This window comes from Bufo gargarizans, chromosome 10 (genome assembly GCF_014858855.1).
Source record: "Bufo gargarizans isolate SCDJY-AF-19 chromosome 10, ASM1485885v1, whole genome shotgun sequence".
Classification (NCBI taxonomy): Eukaryota; Metazoa; Chordata; class Amphibia; order Anura; family Bufonidae; genus Bufo; species Bufo gargarizans.
In genome coordinates this window covers 1,657,108-1,676,708 of record NC_058089.1, presented here as the reverse complement: position 1 = coordinate 1,676,708, position 19,601 = coordinate 1,657,108, and the positions used below count along the sequence as shown (strand labels likewise).

The following is a 19,601-nucleotide window of genomic DNA, read 5'->3' as shown; positions in this document are numbered from 1 at the left end:
GGCGCTACTATGGGTCAGGCACCATGGGCGCTACTATGGGTCAGGCACCATGGGCGCTACTATGGGTCAGGCACCATGGGCGCTACTATGGGTCAGGCACCATGGGCGCTACTATGGGTCAGGCACCATGGGCGCTACTATGGGTCAGGCACCATGGGCGCTACTATGGGTCAGGCACCATGGGCGCTACTATGGGTCAGGCACCATGGGCACTACTATAGGTCAGGCACCATGGGCACTACTATAGGTCAGGCACCATGGGCACTACTATGGGTCAGGCACCATGGGCACTACTATAGGTCAGGCACCATGTGCACTACTATGGGTCAGGCACCATGGGCACTACTATAGGTCAGGCACCATGGGCACTACTATGGGTCAGGCACCATGGGCACTACTATAGGTCAGGCACTATAGGTCAGGAACTATGGGCACTACTATGGGTCAGGCACCATGGGCACTACTATAGGTCAGGCACCATGGGCACTACTATGGGTCAGGCACCATGGGCACTACTATAGGTCAGGCACCATGGGCACTACTATGGGTCAGGCACCATGGGCACTACTATAGGTCAGGCACTATAGGTCAGGAACTATGGGCACTACTATGGGTCAGGCACCATGGGCACTACTATAGGTCAGGCACCATGGGCACTACTATAGGTCAGGCACTATAGGTCAGGAACTATGGGCACTACTATGGGCCAGGCACTATGGGCACTACTATGGGTCAGGCACTATGGGCACTACTATGGGTCAGGCACTACTATGGGTCAGGCACTATGGGCACTACTATGGGTCAGACACTATGGGCACTACTATGGGTCAGACACTATGGGCACTACTATGGGTCAGGCACTATGGGCACTACAGGCACTACTATGGGTCAGACGCTATGGGCACTACTATGGGTCAGACACTATGGGCACTACTATGGGTCAGACACTATGGGCACTACTATGGGTCAGACACTATGGGCACTACTATGGGTACTACTATGGGTACTACAGGCACTACTATGGGTCAGGCACTATGGGCACTACTATGGATCAGCCGCTATGGGCACTACTATGGGTCAGCCACTATGGGCACTACTATGGGTCAGCCACTATGGGCACTACTATGTGTTCAGCTGGCAGAGCTTATATCTTTAGACCGTTGCCCCTGCCTCCGCATCCTAGGACGGAAAGCAAACTACAACATGTTGCGGTTTGCTCTCTGGTCTGGGAATACAACTAAATGGAAGGGAATGCATTTTGGAGCGCTCCATTCAGTTTAGTTCAGTTTTGTCCCCATTGACAATGAATAGAGACAAAACGGAAGCGTTTTTCCCCCGGTATTGAGCCCCTATGATGGATCTCAATACCGGAAGAAAGAAACGCTAGTGTGAAAGTAGCCTCTCCATACTGGGGAGAGGACATCATTTCCTTTTCGACCTCCGTGAACAGAAAGTCTAGAATCACTTCTTGTTTTCGGATATATAATTAGACACGGCTGGATCATGGAGCTTCCTCTTCCTGCCGTGATGACACCAATAAATAATGATTAATACTCGCGCCACGGAATTCGTCGGTCAGGAAGCATGGCACGCACGGAATTCCACACGGAATCTACTGCAACACTGTTTAACAACATTAGAAGACAATGACTTTGGCTGCCACCACCTATAGCTGGCAATGTGGATAGGCAAAGGAAGGACGAAAGACACAAGCCCATCTACAGGGACTCCGAGTGTATCCAGTACATGATGTGTATGGTGTCAGCACTTCCTCTAATGGAGAGAATGTAACAATAGTCACCATTTGCCGATACATTTCATAGATGCTCCCGTCTTCATTTTACTTGCATCTATATAGGAAACTGATTGGTGCCAAGTATTTCTGGCTCAATAGGAATCATTTCATAACTTGAGCTCCTGGGCCCTGATGCCAAATGTGTAATGAGGCCTCCACCCACCATATAAAACGTATTACACTCTCCTTATGTCATAGAAGGTACTCTAGATCCCCCAGGCTTCCTTTGACCCTACTATAGCTATGCCCTCAAACCAAAAGGCAGGCAGCAGTAATACTCTTGACACCTGCAGTAGTAATAATCTTTATACCTGGAGTAGTAATGCTCTTGATACGTGGAGTAGTAATAATATTGATACCTTGAGTACCAATAGTCTTGATGCCTGGAGTAGTAATGCTCTTTATACCTGGAGTAGTAATGAACTGGCAGCAAGGGTTCATGTTGCCTGCAGCGCCACCGCAGGAGAAATAAAGCATTACAGATTACTCATTAAAATCAATGGGTAATAGATGGAGGTGCTGGGTCCTCCGAAGTAAGAGACGCTCCCCACTCCGGCTAATAGATTAAGGTCCTGAATGGAGGAACTTCCTTCTTAGATTCCTAACAGGGTATTTGACAAAAAGTTTTCTAAACTAGACATCAATCTTAAAGGGGCGCCTTTAGGGGAACCCTGAGGGTGCAGGAGGCAGCTGGTGCATCGTGGCTTCTCGTTCATTGAAGATTTCATTTGTCTTATTTATGAGACTGGAGTCAGACCCGGTCATGGAGATAGTCAGTCATTATGGAGTCCTCCCAGGTATTTCTTGCACATGTAACTTAAAATTCTTCCTTTTATACGGCAGGAAGGTTAATTGTGCGCATTATAACGCGTCTCGGATGCAGCAGCTGAGTAATCAGTAACGAGGCTTCTACATGAGCTTTTACTGTGTGAACCGTCCTGTGTGCAGCTTTCATCATCCTCCTAATTACACCAGGGAGGGATGGACGAATATAGGAGGATCCCGCTCACGCTGGGTGTGTGGATCCAGTGAAACCGACATAAATCCCTGAGATACTGAGGTCACAGCTGCTCTGCCCTCCCGACACTTTCATGGAAACCTTTCCAGATGCTGCAGCCACTAGGTTGTCAGATGCCACAGATGCAGCCACATGATAACCACAGGCTTTAGCTGATACAATGTATCCATCTGCTGTTCAGGAGGGATGAACAGATGAGCGCTTTGCCCCTTCACTTCCGCCATTGTTGGGGACCCCACCACTAATATAAGTCAGAAGATTGTAAAAATGATCCGCCCCATTTAAAAGAGGTAGCATTCACATAAATGCCCCACACCATGTGAGGGGTTGACGTCCCAGGACTCCGCATCTTCAGGGTGTTATGAAATGATCTGGCACACCTCGGGCACAGCGGAGGATGGCATTTTCTAGCAATATAAATTCCAGTAGCTTCTTCACATAATGATCAGTTTTGCTGATTTATCTACATGTTATGAATCTGCTTGTAGGTTACAGCATTCTGAACGAACATGCCCAAGGTTGCAACAGTAATTTATATAACGTAATATAAATGCCAGGCGTTGTTCTGCTTGGCACAGGCGCTGAAGCCGAACAACAGAAAAATGGTAAACTGCAATTCATTGCAAAACACAAAGGGCAGAGCTGCACTCCCTATTCTGCTGGTGCAGTCACTGTGTACATACATTACTTATCCTGTACTGATCCTGAGTTACATCCTGTATTATACTCCAGAGCTGCACTCACTATTCTGCTGGAGCAGTCACTGTGTACATACATTACTTATCCTGTACTGATCCTGAGTTACATCCTGTATTATACTCCAGAGCTGCACTCACTATTCTGCTGGAGCAGTCACTGTGTACATACATTACTTATCCTGTACTGATCCTGAGTTACATCCTGTATTATACTCCAGAGCTGCACTCACTATTCTGCTGGAGCAGTCACTGTGTACATACATTACTTATCCTGTACTGATCCTGAGTTACATCCTGTATTATACTCCAGAGCTGCACTCACTATTCTGCTGGTGCAGTCACTGTGTACACACATTACTTATCCTGTACTGATCCTGAGTTACATCCTGTATTATACTCCAGAGCTGCACTCACTATTCTGCTGGTGCAGTCACTGTGTACATACATTACTTATCCTGTACTGATCCTGAGTTACACCCTGTATTATACTCCAGAGCTGCACTCCCTATTCTGCTGGTGCAGTCACTGTGTACATACATTACTTATCCTGTACTGATCCTGAGTTACAGCCTGTATTATACTCCAGAGCTGCACTCACTATTCTGCTGGTGCAGTCACTGTGTACACACATTACTTATCCTGTACTGATCCTGAGTTACATCCTGTATTATACTCCAGAGCTGCACTCACTATTCTGCTGGTGCAGTCACTGTGTACATACATTACTTATCCTGTACTGATCCTGAGTTACACCCTGTATTATACTCCAGAGCTGCACTCCCTATTCTGCTGGTGCAGTCACTGTGTACATACATTACTTATCCTGTACTGATCCTGAGTTACATCCTGTATTATACTCCAGAGCTGCACTCACTATTCTGCTGGTGCAGTCACTGTGTACATACATTACTTATCCTGTACTGATCCTGAGTTACATCCTGTATTATACTCCAGAGCTGCACTCACTATTCTGCTGGTGCAGTCACTGTGTACATACATTACTTATCCTGTACTGATCCTGAGTTACATCCTGTATTATACTCCAGAGCTGCACTCACTATTCTGCTGGTGCAGTCACTGTGTACATACATTATCCTGTCCTGATCCTGAGTTACATCCTGTATTATACTCCAGAGCTGCACTCCCTCCACAGCTTGAGCATGGACTTTTACAAATCCCATCCAAATGTATGGAAATAATGGAGACATTTCTGCCATTGATGGGTCACGTGGTGCAGTCTGCTGAGGAGGAGTAAGCTGGGAAGAATACAATGTGGCCAATCTTAGAAAAGTCAAAGTTGATACATTGTGTGTTTTCACCTGCAGTGTCGCTCGGCTTAATGTTACACATTCTATAGCTGTTATATGGGGTGTGCCGACCCTTTCGGTGTGATGTCTGTGAAGGTTCTCCTTTATCCAGGTCATGCTATATATCTGTAAAGAATAAATCAAGGCAACTGGACGTCCTGTAGATTTCTTGAAAACGTTTCACTCGTTCTTCCAACGAGCTTTCTCAATTCTGAGTGACTGTACAAAAATTCTGGGAATAAATATGTAACTGAATCCACATCTGGTAATTATACCCAGCATTGGGTCAAAGGTGTTGATTCCATTGTCCTAATTGGAGTCAGTAGGTGATAAAGACTTCCCAGAAAAAGGTGTCAAGACAGCATTGTATGTGGCAGTATAATTACCAGATGTGGATTCAGTTACATATTTATTCCCAGAATTCTTGTACAGTCACTCAGAATTGAGAAAGCTCGTTGGAAAAACGAGTGAAACGTTTTCAAGAAATCTACAGGACGTCCAGTTGCCTCGATTTATTCTTTACAGATATATACTTTCGGTGCGATGTATCCATCGTATGCTCCGGGCTGTAAGTGTCTGTGTGGTTGTGACACCTCCAGGACTCAGAGTCTGGATACTGAAGGGGACAGCTGCGGCTGGGGTGGGGGTCATTTTCCATAGCCGTTTAGACAAATCTAAAAGCCATCTGGACCCCTATCTATTCTGCGGACGTGTCCGGAACTGGAGACGCGGTTCTGATATTACTAATACATGGCATAAAGGTGAAGTCACTCACAGATCATTCTGCGGCTGAAGATCCCTTCCATACAGATGAATGGGCTGTTTGGTGGTAGCAGTACATTTCCACAAGCTCCATTCATATAAATGAGACTCAAAGAAATCCCTGCCCCAAATCTGCTGAATGTGAATGTACCCCAAGAGTGAAGAGGGATCACTGGTTCCGCCATTCTACGGTATATGGAGGTGCCCCGTTGCTACATACACGCGAGATGCCGCTTTCTCTACAGCATTTTACAGAACCTGCCAAGTGAATGGGGCTTTAAACTCTGGGAAAGCAATGGGGATCGAAATCTGCAGGACGGCAATTTGTGCTCCATGTTCTATCTTTTTGTGGAACAGGCGGATCGTGGACCCATTAAAGTGAACGGGTCCGTGATCTGCTGCGGCTGCCCCACAGTTGGTGTTCGTGCATTGCGGCCTGTAATTTGCCGGCCGCAGCATGACCATGGGGCGCACGCGTTCGTGTGCAGGAGGCCTAAGACCGATGTTTTTTTAGACTATAGTATAATATATAATATGTACCGTATATAGGTCTGCACTATAGTATACTATATATTATGTACCGTATATAGGTCTGCACTATAGTATACTATATATTATGTACCGTATATAGGTCTGGACTATAGTATACTATATAATATGTACCGTATATACGACTGGACCGCACTATAATATATATGTGTACCGTATATACGACTGGACCGTACTATAATATATATGTGTACCATATATAGGTCTGCACTATAGTATACTATATATTATGTACCGTATATAGGTCTGGACTATAGTATACTATATAATATGTACCATATATGACTGGACCGTACTATAATATATATATATATATATATATATATATATATGTACCGTATATAGGACTGCACTATAGTATAATATATACCGTATATAGGTCTGCACTATAGTATACTATATATTATGTACCATATATAGGTCTGGACTATAGTATACTATATAATATGTACCGTATATATGACTGGACCGTACTATAATATATAATATGTACTGTATATAGGACTGCACTGTAGTATAATATATAATATGTACCGTATATAGGACTGCACTATAGTATAATATATAATATGTACCGTATATACAACTGGACCGTACTATAATATATATATATATATATATATATATATATATATATATGTACCGGATATAGGACTGCACTATAGTATAATATATAATATGTACCGTATATAGGTCTGCACTATAGTATACTATATATTATGTACCGTATATACGACTGGACCGTACTATAATATATATATATATATATATATATATATGTACCGGATATAGGACTGCACTATAGTATAATATATAATATGTACTGTATATAGGTCTGGACTATAGTATAATATATAATATGTACCGTATATAGGTCTGCACTATAGTATACTATATATTATGTACCGTATATAGGTCTGCACTATAGTATACTATATATTATGTACCGTATATACGACTGGACCGTACTATTACATATATATATATATATATATATATATATATATGTACCGTATATAGGACTGCACTATAGTATAATATATAACGTATATAGGTCTGCACTATAGTATACTATATATTATGTACCGTATATAGGTCTGGACTATAGTATACTATATATTATGTACCGTATATAGGTCTGGACTATAGTATACTATATATTATGTACCGTATATATGACTGGACCGTACTATAATATATAATATGTACTGTATATAGGACTGCACTGTAGTATAATATATAATATGTACCATATATAGGTCTGCACTATAGTATACTATATATTATGTACCGTATATAGGTCTGCACTATAGTATACTATATATTATGTACCGTATATAGGTCTGGACTATAGTATACTATATATTATGTACCGTATATACGACTGGACCGCACTATAATATATAATATGTACCATATATAGGTCTGCACTATAGTATACTATATATTATGTACCGTATATAGGTCTGCACTATAGTATACTATATATTATGTACCGTATATAGGTCTGGACTATAGTATACTATATATTATGTACCGTATATACGACTGGACCGTACTATAATATATAATATGTACCATATATAGGTCTGCACTATAGTATACTATATATTATGTACCGTATATAGGTCTGCACTATAGTATACTATATATTATGTACCGTATATACGACTGGACCGTACTATAATATATATATGTACCGTATATAGGACTGCACTGTAGTATAATATGACGGTACATACTAGACCATATATTTATTGTAGAGCACAATGCAGGCCGAGGATCACTTTACATTCCACGGATCTGACACATGGGAGAAGGCGAATATTTTGTAACTAATCCTCTGAATGTAGACGGTGACTAATTACGGAGATCCTCTGCGTACAGCTCATTAGCATATTGCATCCTTTAGCTTCAGGGCAGAGTCTTCAAGGAATTTATCCGACTACCATGAAAGGTCTGAGCTTACTGACAACCTGCAAAAGTATAATAAACAAGTTCAACCCCTCACCAGTTACAAGATTTCTGCTTGCTGGCAGTGAATAGAGACAGAAGAACTGGCATCAATGGATTCCACATCAATGACAACATTCCTACCAGGAGGGCAGATCCGGACCATCTGAACTGGGATAATCCCACTGGCAGTATACTCCCATCTATAGCACAAAGCCACTGGGATATTACAGAGCCGGGAAAAGCGACGTAATCACCAGCAGGACTGGATCCACCGCTGGATTGGTGTGGATCATAGCGCACTGGAGTGACACCCGATCCCTCAGAATATTACCCTTCATATCCATCGCTCTCATCCTATATGACATACTGTGCGGTATCATTTCATCATCCTGCTTCATGGTAGGGTGCCCCCTGCTGCTGGGGGAGATACTCAACATCAAACCTCCACCGTACAGCAACAAATCTATTACAGACGGAGATCTTATAAAGCCCAGAAGAAACCAGGAGAACAAACAGCAAAAGGAAAATTCCTGCAAATCCGTCAAAATCATTGGCATTGTTGGGGAACACATCTGACACCTGTTACCTTGGGATCCCTGACATTAAAGGGAACCTGTCAGCAACGTTACGCTGCCCACACTAACGGCAGTATAAAGTACAGACAGGTGAGTGGATTTCTCCGGTCTGTCGTTTATAGGTTAAAAGTAAGTGGTTGCTGAGAACCGACATCACAATGATTGCAGACTGGGCCTGGAGAAGAGTCCCGGCCTCCTGAGAAGAGTCCGGGTTACTCCTGATCTCCTGCTGATGACTGAGCGGCTTCTGCCTAGTTTTCTCCCTCTCTCTCTAGGAGAGATCTGCCAATCATCAGCAGAGGGAGAGCCGGCGATTATAATAACCAGGACTCTTCCCAGGTGGACGGGACTCTTTACAAGGACTGGGCTGCAGTGATTATGATGCTGGTTTTTGGCAACCACTGACTTTTAGCTCCTGAGTGACACAGCGCTGACATCAGCATTTCTGTCACTACTTTATACTGCCCTCAGTGAGGTCAACATAACGTTGATGACAGGCTCCCTTTAAGGGGTTGTCGAGCCCCTTGAAATTCTTTAATAAAAGCCTACAGTGCCATAAAATAATAGAGTAACAATCATATTCCCAACATCCCCTCCGCCGCTGCATCACCTCTTCTCAAGCCCCCGCCAGTCTCAGGGCCCCCCGCAATGCCTCAGCCCTCAGCTGTGAGCGGTATTAGATCTTCTGGCTTCCAGACAATGGTGAGGAACTGAACTACAAAATAGAATAGAAGTTGCAGAACTTTCCCAAATAGACGCAGCAGAGGAGTCCCAAAGTGAACCTATAATTTATGAACTATGCTGCAGCCACAGCCCTTAACACAACCCGCGGCATCACCCAGACAGAAGAGCCGGCTTTCCAGTGATTAAAGGGGAATTTCAGAAAATGGCCAGAAAGACTGTTTCATCTCCACCAATGTTTGAGGCTCAGAGCCAATTACAGTCTATAAGAGGACGAGTCTGCCATCAACCAAAGGCCAGCACCTGGCAATGCACAGGCTCCAGTAATGACGCCTCCGGCTAATCAGCTCCGTGCGCCTTCTAATTACACACAGGCCGGGGCTCTGACTTTACACCCGCTCTTCCTGTTTATCTGCTCAGGTCTAAAGTTCCTTCCTCGTTTCCAACACTAAATTCATGATGACTATTAGCTGAAGTGGGAGGGAAAGAGATAGCGATATCCCTGCCCGTACAACATGCGCACTGCGTGTTCTCCCGCGTGAATGCGCCAAATATGACAATCTGAGGTCAATGTTACTTCAGCAACTCCTGACAACTCGCCACAAAAGAAACCTAAATGCAAACAAAGGCACAAATATATATATACATACACACAACTGTACTATATACATACTCTCTGAACCATGATTACCCCACACTGAGCAAAGCAATATATCAGCTTCCAAGAAGGCACAGTTATGGTTATCCACTATAATACTGCCCCCTATGTACAAGAATATAACTGCTATAATACTGACTCCTATGTACAAGAATATAACTACTATAATACTGCCTCCTATGTACAAGAATATATCTACTATAATACTGCCTCCTATGTACAAGAATATATCTACTATATTACTGCCTCCTATGTACAAGAATATATCTACTATATTACTGCCTCCTATGTACAAGAATATATCTACTATAATACTGCCTCCTATGTACAAGAATATATCTACTATATTACTGCCTCCTATGTACAAGAATATATCTACTATAATACTGCTCCTATGTACAAGAATATAACTGCTATAATACTGCCTCCTATGTACAAGAATATAACTACTATAATACTGCTCCTATGTACAAGAATATAACTGCTATAATACTGCCTCCTATGTACAAGAATATAACTACTATAATACTGCCTCCTATGTACAGGAATATAACTACTATAACACTGCTCCTATGTACAAGAATATAACAACTATAACACTGCCTCCTATGTACAAGAATATAACTACTATAATACTGCTCCTATGTACAAGAATATAACTACTATAATACTGCTCCTATGTACAAGAATATAACTGCTATAATACTACCTCCTATGTACAGGAATATAACTACTATAATACTGCTCCTATGTACAAGAATATAACAACTATAACACTGCCTCCTATGTACAAGAATATAACTACTATAATACTGCCTCCTATGTACAAGAATATAACTACTATAATACTGCCTCCTATGTACAAGAATATAACTACTATAATACTGCTCCTATGTACAGGACTATAACTACTATAATACTGCTCCTATGTACAGGGATATAACTACTATAATACTGCTCCTATGTACAAGAATATAACTACTATAATACTGCCTCCTATGTACAAGAATATAACTACTATAATACTGCTCCTATGTACAGGAATATGACTACTATAATACTGCCTCCTATGTACAGGAATATAACTACTATAACACTGCTCCTATGTACAAGAATATAACTACTATAATACTGCTCCTATGTACAAGAATATAACTACTATAATACTGCCTCCTATGTACAAGAATATAACTACTATAATACTGCCTCCTATGTACAAGAATATAACTACTATAATACTGCTCCTATGTACAGGACTATAACTACTATAATACTGCTCCTATGTACAATAATATAACTACTATAATACTGCTCCTATGTACAAGAATATAACTACTATAATACCTCTCCTATGTACAAGAATATATCTACTATAATACTGCTCCTATGTACAAGAATATAACTACTATAATACTGCTCCTATGTACAAGAATATAACTACTATAATACTGCTCCTATGTACAGGAATATAACTACTATAATACTGCCTCCTATGTACAGGAATATAACTACTATAATACTGCCTCCTATGTACAGGAATATAACTACTATAATACTGCTCCTATGTAGAAGAATATAACTACTATAATACTGCCTCCTATGTACAAGAATATAACTACTATAGTCATTGTGTTCACAAGGTCTTATGCATATATGTAATGTACATCCACAACTTCTGGGAACACTTGAGAAGTGGGATATGTTTACTATGTATGTAATTGAATCATAGAAATTATTATTGTCCTATCATTTGCACACGGAATTCATACGCAGGTCATGTGCACAGTTTGTCATGCTGTCGTGTAAAAAAGACGCATAGTTAATCTGTGTCCCATTGTGTATATCCATGTACAACGCTGTGATATACTTTGATGATATTTTTCAATAAAAAGAAAATTTTCAAAGAATATAACTACTATAATACTGCCTCTTATGTACAAGAATATAACTATTATAATACTGCCTCCTATGTACAAGAATATAACTATTATAATACTGCCTCCTATGTACAAGAATTTAACTGCTATAATACTGCTCCTATGTACAAGAATATAACTGCTATAATACTGCTCCTATGTACAGGAATATAACTACTATAATACTGCTCCTATGTACTAGAATATAACTACTATAATACTGTCTCCTATGTTGAAGTATATAACTACTATAATACTGCTCCTATGTACAAGAATATAACTACTATAATACTGCCTCCTATGTTGAAGTATATAACTACTATAATACTGCTCCTATGTATAAGAATATAACTACTATAATACCGCTCCTATGTACAAGAATATAACTACTATAATACCGCTCCTATGTACAAGAATATAACTACTATAATACCGCTCCTATGTACAAGAATATAACTGCTATAATACTGCTCCTATGTACAAGAATATAACTGCTATAATACTGCTCCTATGTACAAGAATATAACTACTATAATACTGCTCCTATGTACAAGAATATAACTACTATAATACTGCCTCCTATGTACAAGAATATAACTGCTATAATACTGCTCAGGAATATAAATACTGTATATATGAAGATGTAACATATGACGGTATTCTCTCTGAATCACATATTATTACATTTCCTGCACTTGAATGTTTTTCGTCTTTGTACCATATAACGGAACCTGTGGTTACACTGCAGATGTAGCAACGACAGCAGAAACTGGTCTGAGCTGAGAATTACTGGGTGTCAGTGCTTTGTGGTGGACGTGTCTCATCCTGTGAGGTCAGGGGCGGCTGGAGGGTACGCTCCTCAGCTATTACATGCCAGGGCAGCTACTATAAAAATACCGTACCATAGCGGGCTGGACACAGGGGTCAGGGTGGCAAAAGCCCAAAAATGTTCCCAAGGGAAAGCTGGTCACATATGTGACTGGAGCGGCACAAGCTTCCAAACCGACCTAGAATAACTGTAGTAGGGATCACTATATGCACCAGTGACCCCTCAGGCTGCGAACAGGGGGCCCCCAGTTTTCACTCCCTGCCCCCAACTTTGTGTAGGGGATGTTGCTACTTTATAGGATACAATGTTTCGATATGTCTTCTATCATTGTGGTGCGGAGATGCTGACACCAGGTAATGAGCCCCAGACACATGTGCGCAGGAAAAGCTGGGAAACGGCATGCCACATGGCCTATAAAATTGCAGTCACGTAATAATATCGCAGTCAGCAGAAGCGAACGCGTGTGTCCGCTGAAAACCGGGCAGGCGAGTCTGCGGGAGGTGGAGGCCAAATTCTAGATGTATAATACATTAGTAATAGAAGGAGAACAGCTCCGCTCCCTCCGTGCGCCGCTGATGCTATTACTAGCCCTAGAAGAGGTCGCCCTGAACAGAGCAAAACCCCCACTAAGTGAGAGACCCTAAGAAGTACACCGCGCACCGCACGCCAGGGAGGTCGTACCGTGCAGTCATCTAATCAGAAGGAGGAGGAGCCACTGAGAATGGCATCAGTCAGCCCCTCCTCCTGTCCATGTCCTGACATCACAGCAGGCAATGACATCACAGCACTCACTCAATCACTGCAGCAGATCTATGACATCAGAGCAGGCAATGACATCACAGCAGGCAATGACATCACAGCAGGCAATGACATCACAGCAGGCAATGACATCACAGCAGGCACTCAATAACATCAGAGCAAGCACTCAATAACATCAGAGCGGGCAATGACATCACAGCAGATCTATGACATCAGAGCAGGCACTCAATGACATCACAGCAGGCAATGACATCAGAGCAGGCAGGCAATGACATCAGAGCAGGCAGGCAATGACATCAGAGCAGGCAGGCAATGACATCAGAGCAGGCAATGACATCACAGCAGGCAATGACATCACAGCAGGCAATGACATCACAGCAGGCAATGACATCACAGCAGGCAATGACATCACAGCAGGCAATGACATCACAGCAGGCACTTAATGACATCACAGCAGGCACTTAATAACATCAGAGCAGGCAATGACATCACAGCAGATCTATGACATCAGAGCAGGCACTCAATGACATCACAGCAGGCAATGACATCACAGCAGGCAATGACATCAGAGTAGGCAATGACATCAGAGTAGGCAATGACATCAGAGTAGGCAATGACATCACAGCAGGCAATGACATCAGAGCAGGCAATGACATCACAGCAGGCAATGACATCACAGCAGGCAATGACATCACAGCAGGCAATGACATCACAGCAGGCAATGACATCACAGCAGGCACTCAATAACATCAGAGCAAGCACTCAATAACATCAGAGCGGGCAATGACATCACAGCAGATCTATGACATCAGAGCAGGCACTCAATGACATCACAGCAGATCTATGACATCAGAGCAGGCACTCAATGACATCACAGCAGGCAATGACATCACAGCAGGCAATGACATCAGAGTAGGCAATGACATCAGAGTAGGCAATGACATCAGAGTAGGCAATGACATCAGAGTAGGCAATGACATCAGAGTAGGCACTCAATTACTGCAGCAGCTCTATGACATCAGAGCGGGCACTCAATGACATCAGAGCGGGCAATGACATCACAGCAGATCTATGACATCACAGCAGGCAGGGGATGAGAGCAGGCAGAGCTGTGGACCCTGCAGCGTTAAACCTACAAATAACATCAATGAATGATTTATCAGGATCTGACTGACGCTGGGAACAAGATCCTACAAACAGGACACGTGCAGGATAGTCTTTCTGGCTGTCACAGCAGTGAGGCTCCTCAGATCAGTTACAGGGGCCAGAGATGCACAGCTCCTCCTGCGGCGCGAGATTCAGGGTCACATAGATTAGACAATTGCATAAATAGCAGTTCCCTTAAAAGGGATAATCCCATGACTAATGTAAGAAATGAAAATCCGACATCATATAGGACATGACAATCTCTTTCTAACACTGCTAGAACCAGCCCGGCACCTCACATGGGTCCAGAGATCTCCCCATTCATTGGTCTGCTAGATTTATATCAAACTGACAGCTCAAGGGCAGTGTCCTCTCTGCTGCTGCTCAGGGGCGTGTCCTTTCTGTTGCTGCTGGGGGGGCGTGTCCTTTCTGCTGCGGCCCAGGGGGGGGCGTGTCTATGCTCTCCCTATCACAGCTCAGGAGGCAGTTTAAAGATGAAACTGAGCATGTGCGGCCTTCTCGGTGAGCAGGACAAAGAAATAAGAAAAAACAAACAGCAGGTGGCGCTGTGCAGATACATGTTATTGAATAACTCAGTGGCTATGCTAAATGTTTAATTACAAAAGTATTCAGATCCAGTGGCTGGTTTAAAAAAAAATTGAATATTTTTCATGGGAAAACCCCTTTAAGTACACTATACTGTAAATAAATCCACCGTCTCACCGCGCACAGTGGTCAGCAGCAGACAGGTCCATTGTATGCGATAGGATATCCCCCAGGCAGTGTGGCACTGAGCCCACCAGAGGCCCAACCCCTATATCAGCATCTGTCAGCAGTTCTGTCCCACTGACACCTGCTGACCTGTGCCATGTGCTCTTGGCAGCTTTAGACACCCGTGTTGGTCCCGTGTTCATATGTGCCCGCATTCCTGAGAAAATGAGGTTTTACTATATGCAAATGAGCCTCTAGGAGCAACAGGGGCGTTACCATTACACCTAGAGGCTCTGCTCTCTCTGCACTATGATTGACAGGTCCAGGTGTGATCACATTTACACTTACTGGTCCTATCAAAGTGCAGAGCAGAGAGAGCAGAGCCTCTAGGAGTAACGGTAATGCCCCCGGCACATATGAACATGGACCAACACGGATGTCTTCAGCTGCCAGGAGCACATGGCACAGGTCAGAGAGACAGAACTGCTGACAGATGCTCTTTGATGGTTTTTCAGTCGCATGAATAGACTCTAGTATTATTATAACATAGTATTATTATGGTTTTTTTCTCCCAGGTCTTTGGGGCCCACCACATGTTCCTCACTGCCCCCAGCCCTTCATCAGGGACAGGGGTACAAATACCGAAACACAAACCCAGACACCGAGGAGCAGCAGAGCATGTAATGACCTGGAAGTGGGGCCCCTATATGTCCCTTTATTGACGCCCTCTTCTCCCAATCTGTACTAATCTCCATCCCATGCACCAGCGCTGATATGACATAGGCTACAGTGTGGCAGAGCTGCCCGGACATACCCCAATATATACTCCCCCCTACAGGAGCGTGGCTTGTGTATCATAGGGGTGGCCAACCTGCGGCCCTCCAGCTGTTGCAGAACTACAACTCCCACCATGCGCCGGCAGTAGACTGATAGCTGTAGGCAGACTGGGAGTTGTAGTTCTGCAACAGCTGGAGAGCCGCAGGTTGGCCACCCCTGATCTATAACATAGGCTTAGTCTGTACGGCTCCTGCACATAATCTATAATGTACCGGACACTATAGGTCAGGCTTCGTGGAAAGCATCGGTGCTGCTATAACATGGGGTTCACGTGTAAATAGCATTACATGTAACATGCTATAGGACAGGGTTAGGTTACACAGCTGCTATAACATGGGGTTCACGTGTAAATAGCATTACATGTAACATGCTATAGGACAGGGTTAGGTTACACAGCTGCTATAACATGGGGTTCTAGTGTAAATAGCAGTACATGTAACATGCTATATGGCAGGGTTAGGTTACACAGCTGCTATAACATGGGGTTCACAGTGCGATATGACAAACATATAGTGACATAACACAGGGCTAGGCTATCAGGAACATAGAAGTTCAGCTGCTATAACACGGGCTTAATGTGTAAAGATGCCATACCATAGGGGAGACTCGTGGACACCCATGTTACAGCAGCTGTCCTTCTGGCTGCTATAACATAGGCTTCCTAGGTAGTGACATAGGCTCCGGAGAAGACTCCACAGCACGCACACACAGAGCACAGGGTCAGGCGCTATGGCCGGCTGCTGTAGGAGCCCTCTGGGAGGTCACTGACAGGACAGAAACCAGCAGGTCCTTACCATGAGAGGAGTGAGGGCGCCGGCTCAGCGGGGGGCCATGGTGTCCGGCAGCAGTCCGGCGCAGGACACTGCAGGCAGTGCGGGTGACAGCTCCGGGACCAGCACTGAGGCGTGGGGGGCGTGTCCTGCCGGCTGACTGACAGCCCGCGGGACCCGCCCCCAGAGAGAGGCTGTAATGACTCCCGGGAGACTCGTGACCAAGAGTACTGACCGGGTCAGAGGGCGTGGCTGTGCGGAGCCGCGGGGTCAGTGCTGCGGGGGCGGGGCCACAGTGCGGGAGCCTGACCTGAGGGGGTGTGTCCCCCGATACTTATCACCCCCACCTAGATACAGACTGAGTGCCACACCCGACCTGGCGGGCTGAGATACAGTCACACCTGACCTGGCGGGCTGAGATACAGTCACACCTGACCCGGCGGGCTTAGATACAGACTGCCTACCTGACCTGGCGGGCTTAGATACAGTCACACCTGACCTGGCGGGCTTAGATACAGGCTGCCTACCTGACCTGGCGGGCTGAGATACAGTCACACCTGACCTGGCGGGCTGAGATACAGTCACACCTGACCCGGCGGGCTTAGATACAGACTGCCTACCTGACCTGGCGGGCTTAGATACAGTCACACCTGACCTGGCGGGCTTAGATACAGGCTGCCTACCTGACCTGGCGGGCTTAGATACAGTCACACCTGACCTGGCGGGCTTAGATACAGCAACACCTGACATGGCGGGCTTAGATACAGCAACACCTGACATGGCAGGCTTAGGTACAGTCACACCTGTCAGGGCAGCTTAGATACAGTCACACCTGACCTGGCGGGATTAGATACACTCACATCTGTCAGGGCAGCTTAGATACAAGCTGTGTCACACAGGATAGTCTCAGGTACAGGTGCTCAGCAGATATATCACACCATAGAATACAGGTAGCTTTGATACACCACTCGGCAGTCAGTATCACACATGACAGGATTAGATACACAGCTCAGCAGACAATATCACACAGGATAGGATTAGATACACAGCTCAGCAGACAGTATCACACAGGATAGGATTAGATACACAGCTCAGCAGGCAGTATCACACAGGATAGGATTAGATACACAGCTCAGCAGACAGTATCACACAGGATAGGATTAGATACACAGCTCAGCAGACAGTATCACACAGGATAGGATTAGATACACAGCTCAGCAGACAGTATCACACAGGAGAGGATTAGATACACAGTTCAGCAGACAGTATCACACAGGATAGGATTAGATACACAGCTCAGCAGACAGTATCACACAGGATAGGATTAGATACACAGCTCAGCAGACAGTATCACACAGGATAGGATTAGATACACAGCTCTGCAGACAGTTTCACACAGGATAGGATTAGATACACGGCTCAGCAGACAGTATCACACAGGACAGGATTAGATACACAGCTCAGCAGACAGTATCACACAGGATAGGATTAGATACACGGCTCAGCAGACAGTATCACACAGGACAGGATTAGATACACAGCTCAGCAGTCAGTATCACACAGGATAGGATTAGATACACGGCTCAGCAGTCAGTATCACACAGGATAGGATTAGATACACGGCTCAGCAGGCAGTATCACACAGGATAGGATTAGATACACAGCTCAGCAGACAGTATCACACAGGATAGGATTAGATACATAGCTCAGCAGACAGTATCACACAGGATAGGATTAGATACACAGCTCAGCAGACAGTATCACACAGGATAGGATTAGATACACAGCTCAGCAGACAGTATCACACAGGATAGGATTAGATACACAGCTCAGCAGGCAGTATCACACAGGATAGGATTAGATACACAGCTCAGCAGACAGTATCACACAGGATAGGATTAGATACACAGCTCAGCAGACAGTATCACACAGGATAGGATTAGATACACAGCTCAGCAGACAGTATCACACAGGATAGGATTAGATACACAGCTCAGCAGACAGTATCACACAGGAGAGGATTAGATACACAGTTCAGCAGACAGTATCACACAGGATAGGATTAGATACACAGCTCAGCAGACAGTATCACACAGGATAGGATTAGATACACAGCTCAGCAGACAGTATCACACAGGATAGGATTAGATACACAGCTCTGCAGACAGTTTCACACAGGATAGGATTAGATACACGGCTCAGCAGACAGTATCACACAGGACAGGATTAGATACACAGCTCAGCAGACAGTATCACACAGGATAGGATTAGATACACGGCTCAGCAGACAGTATCACACAGGACAGGATTAGATACACAGCTCAGCAGTCAGTATCACACAGGATAGGATTAGATACACGGCTCAGCAGTCAGTATCACACAGGATAGGATTAGATACACGGCTCAGCAGGCAGTATCACACAGGATAGGATTAGATACACAGCTCAGCAGACAGTATCACACAGGATAGGATTAGATACACGGCTCAGCAGGCAGTATCACACAGGATAGGATTAGATACACGGCTCAGCACACAGTATCACACAGGATAGGATTAGATACACAGCTCAGCAGACAGTATCACAGGATAGGATTAGATACACAGTTCAGCAGTCAGTATCACACAGGATAGGA

General features: G+C 44.1%; 1 protein-coding gene across 11 annotated transcripts in view; it reads right to left on the bottom strand.

Annotated features, from left to right (window-relative positions):
- MICAL2 (microtubule associated monooxygenase, calponin and LIM domain containing 2) overlaps positions 1-17,143 on the bottom strand; it is a 194,812-nt gene extending 177,669 nt beyond the window's left edge. For 6 of the 11 annotated variants that reach the window (XM_044269544.1, XM_044269540.1, XM_044269545.1 and 3 more), the window contains exon 1: positions 16,992-17,143. The gene's annotated coding sequence lies outside the window, so the exon portion shown is untranslated. The remainder of the gene's footprint in view (positions 1-16,991) is intronic. The other 5 variants (XR_006386895.1, XM_044269550.1, XM_044269553.1 and 2 more) reach the window with 1 other exon arrangement.
- Positions 17,144-19,601: the final 2,458 nt, after the last annotated feature.